We start from the raw sequence: 6,000 nt of genomic DNA, 5'->3' as shown, positions 1-6,000 counted from the left end.
GAAAACCAATTGTAAAGGTTCGTTGGTGAGCCCGCAAAACCAACAAAGGTTCGTTGGTGAGCCCGCAAAACCAATAAAGGTTCGTTGGTGAGCCCATAAAACCAACATAGGTTTTTGGTGAACCCGAAACACCAAAGTGTAAAGGTTTTTGGATTGTGAACCCGGAAAATAATCCAACTGTAATCCGCGGGATTATAGTGAATTTCCAAGGGGTCGCTTGGGGAGTGGACGTAGGTGCTAAGGAGAGCACCGAACCACTATATTTTGTGTTGTTTGTATTGTGATTTGTTTTAGCTTACTAATCATACAATTGACTTAAGTAAGTTAGTTAAAATCGAAAGAAATCAATTCACCCCCCCTCTTGGCTTGTCACCTTGGGCAACAAGTGGTATCAGAGCAAGGTGCTCTAATAGTACTCATTGATCTCACAATCAAGAGTTAAAGATCATGACAACCCAAGTGGGATGTTCTATGAGTGAGGGGCAATCCACAAATAGACCACCTCTATTTAATGGCACAAACTACACATATTGGAAAGCTAGGATGAGGATATTCATTCAAGCTTCCGACTATGAACTATGGTACATCATCACTAGAGGACCTCACACACCCACACTTAACATAGAGGGCACTATCATACCCAAACCAGAAATGGATTGGAATGAAAGTGATAGAAGATTAGCACAGTTAAATGCAAAAGCTATAAATGTACTTTACTGCTCATTAGATGTAAGTGAATTTAATAAAATATCTACTTGCTCTACTGCTAAAGAAATTTGGGACAAACTTGAGGTCACCCATGAAGGGACCAATCAAGTTAAAGAGTCAAAGATAAACATATTGGTACACAAGTATGAATTGTTTAAAATGGAATCTACTGAGTCCATAACTGATATGTTTACTCGTTTTACTGACATTATAAATGGGCTTAAGAGTTTAGGAAAGTCTTATTCTAACTCTGATTTGGTGCGAAAAATTCTCAGGTCTCTACCAAGAATTTGGGAGGCCAAGGTAACCGCTATTCAAGAAGCTAAGGACCTCAACACACTGCAATTAGAGGAGCTTCTAGGATCACTCATGACCCATGAGTTTACAATGAGGCAAAATTCAGAAGATGAGGTCAAGAGAAGAAAGCCCATTGCCCTAAAGACTACCACCCCTAAACAACAAACTGAATCGGAAGATTCAGATGATGATGAAGAAATTGATAAAGAAGGGATGGCTATGCTTGGGAGAAAATTCAGAAAATTTATGAGAGGTAAGAATAGATTCCATAAAAAGAAACCCTTCATCAAAGGTAATTCAAGCAAAGAGAAGGGTAAGGAAGAAAAGGAAAAAGAAACTCCCATTTGCTATGAATGTAACAAACCCGGGCATTATAAGATAGATTGCCCGGATTTGAAATGGATGGCAAGAAAACTGAAAAAGAAGAACTTCATGGCTGAATGGAGTGAAAGTGAGGAATCAAGTTCGGAAGAGGAAGATCATCAAGAGACGGCCCAAATGTGTCATATGGCCAATGACGATGAGGTAGATTCTGAACTTGACTGTGATTTTACTGTTGATGAATTACATGATGCATTCTTGGAACTCATGGAAGAACATAAGAAACTAATTAATAAAAATAAAGTTCTAAAAGAAGAAAATCAATCTCTTGTCAAAGATAAGTTAAAACTGTCTCATAACTGTGAAACATTAAGTAGGAAACTTACAAATGAAACCAAGAATTTAATTGCTGAAAACATCAAGCTAAAAGATGATGCTGAAAAAATATAAATCCTTGGTAGATAAATTTACACTTAGTTCTACTAAATTAAATATGATTCTTGATAGTCAAAAAGCTGTATATGATAAGGCTGGTTTAGGTTATAAAACAAATAAGAAACAAAAATTCTTAAAGAACATTTTTGTAAAAGCTAAAAGTAAAAATATTACTTGTTATTGCTGCAATAAGTTAGGACATAGAGCATATGAATGTAACTTTAGAAAGTCCAATCAAAACAAATTAAGTAATAATCAAAAGATTAAATTCAAGAAAGTTTGGGTTCCAAAAGGAACATGGAGTACTAACCCTAAAGGACCCAACTTAGTTTGGGTACCTAAAGTTTCTTCTTGATCTTGATTGCAGGTGTGTCTTACAGCTGATAAAGTGGAAAAACGATGGTATCTAGATAGCGGCTGTTCAAGACACATGACCGGTGACGTAGATCAATTTGTCATCTTGGAATCAAAGAAGGGTGGAGTAGTAACCTATGGAGACAATGGTAAAGGGCATATCATTGGAAAGGGTAAAATTTTCATTACTCCATCTATTTTCATAGAAAATGTCTTATTAGTCAAGGGTTTGAAACATAACCTTCTTAGCATAAGTCAATTTTGTGATAAAGGGTTTAAAGTCACGTTTGAAGCATCTGTATGCATAATCACAAATCCTAAAGATAATAGCATTGTACTTGTAGGACAAAGGCAAAGAAATATTTACTTAGTAGATCTTCATGAGTTAGGCAAGAAAAATGGATTATGCTTAATTACTAATGAAGAAAAGAAAACTGAAACTAGTTGGCTTTGGCATCGAAGACTAGGACATGCTAGTATGGAATTAATATCAAAACTAGTCAAGAAGGAATTAATAAAAGATGTGCCAAAATTGATCTTTGAAAAGGACAAAATATGTGGACCATGTTCATTGGGGAAACAAACTAAATCATCTTTCAAATCAAAGAATATAGTATCAACAACTAGACCATTTGAACTCATACACATGGATTTATTTGGACCTACTAGAACTACAAGTCTAGGAGGGAAGAAGTATGGACTAGTTATTGTTGATGATTTTTCAAGATATACATGGGTTTCATTTTTGGCACATAAGAATGAAGCATTTTCAGAATTCTTGAAACTATATAATAATATCATAAATGAAAAGAAACTCACCTTAGTAGCAATTCGAAGTGATCATGGTACCGAATTTGAAAATCAACACTTTGAAGAATTTTGTACTAAATATGGTATATCACATCAATTTTCAGCACCTAGAACGCCTCAACAAAATGGGGTTGTTGAAAGGAAAAATAGGACATTGGCAGAAATGGCACGCACAATGTTGTGTGAGTCAAATCTTCCAAAGTACTTTTGGGCTGAAGCTATAAGCACTGCTTGCCATATTCTAAATCGAGTTTTAATACGACCAATAACCAAGAAAACTCCTTATGAACTTTGAAAGAATAAGAAACCAACTGCTAAATATCTTAAAGTTTTTGGATGTAGATGTTTCATTTTAAACAATGGCAAGAAGGATCTAAGTAAATTTGATGCCAAGTCAGATGAAGGTATCTTCTTAGGATACTCCACATCTAGCAGGGCATACAGAGTATTCAATAAAAGGACTTTAGTAGTGGAAGAGTCAGTCAATATTATATTTGATGAGTCTGATAGTGAGTCTGCTAGGAAAGAAAATATTGTTGATGATGATACAGGAATTATCGACTTTGAAAAGTTGAATATTGATGACGTACCAAATCAAGATAAGGGAGATGATTGCGTGCCACCTCAATCCCAAAACTTGCCAAAGGAATGGAGGTATGCATATGGACACCCTAAAGACTTAATCATTGGTGATCCATCACAAGGGGTAAGAACTCGATCATCTCTTAGAAATTTAAATGATTATCTTGCTTTTGTTTCACAATTAGAACCTAAGACTTATGAAGAAGCTGAAAAAGATACTAATTGGATAAATGCCATGCAAGAAGAATTGAATCAATTTAAAAGAAGTAATGTATGGACATTAACTGAAAGACCAAAGCATAACTCAGTAATTGGAACAAAATGGATATTTAGAAATAAATTAGATGAAAGTGGATTAGTCATAAGAAATAAGGCTAGACTTGTAGCTAAGGGATACAATCAAGAAGAAGGAATAGACTTTGATGAAACATTTGCTCCAGTAGCTAGATTAGAGGCTATTAGATTACTTCTAGCATTTGCATATTTCATGGATTTCAAATTATATCAAATGGATGTGAAGAGTGCTTTCTTAAATGGTTTTATTGAGGAGGAAGTATATGTAGAACAACCTCCTGGTTTTGAGAATCATGAATTGCCAAATCATGTGTTTAAACTACATAAGGCATTATATGGATTAAAGCAAGCACCTAGGGCTTGGTATGATCGATTAAGCAAATTTCTGCTTAATAATGACTTTAGTAGAGGAAATGTAGATAAAACTCTATTTCTCAAAAGAAAGGACAAAAATCTATTAGTAGTACAAATATATGTAGATGACATAATCTTTGGTGCCACAAATGATACTCTTTGCAAAGAATTTGCTGATTTAATGCATGGAGAATTTGAAATGAGTTTGATGGGAGAACTAAGCTTCTTTCTTGGATTACAAATCAAACAAACTAAAGAAGGCATTTTCATTCATCAAACTAAGTAATACAAAGGAAATACTAAAGAAGTTTGGGAATGAAAATCATAAGGGAGTAGGCACTCCAATGAATCCTACTAGTAAGCTAGACAAAGATGAAAAAGGGAAGAGTATTGATATTAAGCTCTATAGAGGACTAATTGGATCCTTGCTCTACCTTACTGCTAGTAGACCCGACATCGTATTTAGTGTAGGAATATGTGCTAGATACCAATCGGATCCTAAGGAGTCACATTTAAGTGCTGTTAAAAGAATCCTTAGATATTTAAGAGGAACTACCAATATAGGATTATGGTACTCAAGAGACTCCTATCTAGATTTGCTTGCATATTCAGATACGGATTTTGCCGAATGCAAATTAGATAGGAAGAGCACAAGTGGCACATGTCAATTCTTAGGAAATAACTTAGTATCATGGTTTAGCAAAAAGCAGAATTCAGTGGCACTGTCCACAGCTGAAGCTGAATATATAGCTGCTGGTAGTTGTTGTGCTCAAGTATTATGGCTTAAGCAACAACTAGAGGACTATGGAGTTAAGCTAGATAATATTCCTATTAAATGTGATAATACTAGTGCCATCAATCTTACTAAAAATCCAGTTCAGCATTCTAAAGCCAAACACATAGAAATAAGGTATCATTTTATTAGGGATCATGTGCAAAATGGAAATGTATGTATTGAGCATATATGCACTGAAAAATAATTAGCCGACATATTTACAAAACCATTGAGTGAAGATAGATTCTGCGTGCTAAGGAGGGAATTAGGCATATGTGATCCTTTTTATTGAAGAAATATAAAAGGGAGCTAGTAGTCTCATGATACATTCCTCTAATTTCTAAAATCTCATGAAACATGAGTCAAACTTGTTATCTATAGATTCCTTACTCATGTATCATTGTCCCAGAAAGGATTTATAAGGATTGGAAGCAAAGAAAATTTTTAGAAGCAAAAAGGAAGAGAAAAAGAAAAATTCTGCACTTGGGTCGACCCAACCCAGAATAGGGTCGACCCAACGTTGAGTCGACCCAAGAAAATTCTTGAGTCGACCCAACGTCGGGACCCCACTGTTAAAAGGGGACCCGAGAGCAAAATTAGGGCACTGTTTGTTGGAATCCCTTGCACGCCGCAGAAAATTTCAGAAAAATTCTGCGCGCAGCGGAATACATGCGCGAGATTCCGTTCATCGCATGAACATATTTTAAAACCGTCGTTCGTAGATAGATTGGGATTAAATACTTTTACATAATATTAGGAAGATCAGATCTTCACCTTGTGCGGGTAGATATTCACCGCAATCTGATGATCGTGGTATTTGTTGAAAGGTTCACTTGAAGCCGCACACGCGTCCGGCCTCTACGGGTATCCACACGAGGCAGAGAACCAATCCAAACTCTCTAATCTCCCCGGGGTGCTAGCTCCCTTGCAGAGATATGTTTTGATGGCTGAAATCCTCTCTTGATTTATCAACTCTTTGATAGATCTCAAGAGGAAGAAGAAGGACTTGGAAGGGAGGAAGAAGATCCCATCTTGCTGCCTCCTTTTTCTTTTATTCTTGTGGATGGAAG

The 6,000-nt window shown here is 35.8% G+C and overlaps 1 long non-coding RNA gene across 1 annotated transcript; it reads left to right on the top strand.

Annotated features, from left to right (window-relative positions):
- The first annotated feature begins 1,334 nt into the window (after positions 1 to 1,334).
- LOC149753274 (uncharacterized) lies at positions 1,335 to 2,823 on the top strand. The gene is made up of 2 exons (XR_016395706.1): positions 1,335 to 1,530; positions 2,091 to 2,823. It is a non-coding gene; the product is annotated as an uncharacterized LOC149753274 (long non-coding RNA).
- Positions 2,824 to 6,000: the final 3,177 nt, after the last annotated feature.

The sequence above is a fragment of the Phoenix dactylifera genome, chromosome 6 (genome assembly GCF_051530095.1).
Source record: "Phoenix dactylifera cultivar Ajwa chromosome 6, Ajwa_hap1_PhDact_Kaust_v1.1, whole genome shotgun sequence".
Classification (NCBI taxonomy): domain Eukaryota; kingdom Viridiplantae; phylum Streptophyta; class Magnoliopsida; order Arecales; family Arecaceae; genus Phoenix; species Phoenix dactylifera.
This window is presented reverse-complemented; position numbering and strand designations above follow the sequence as displayed.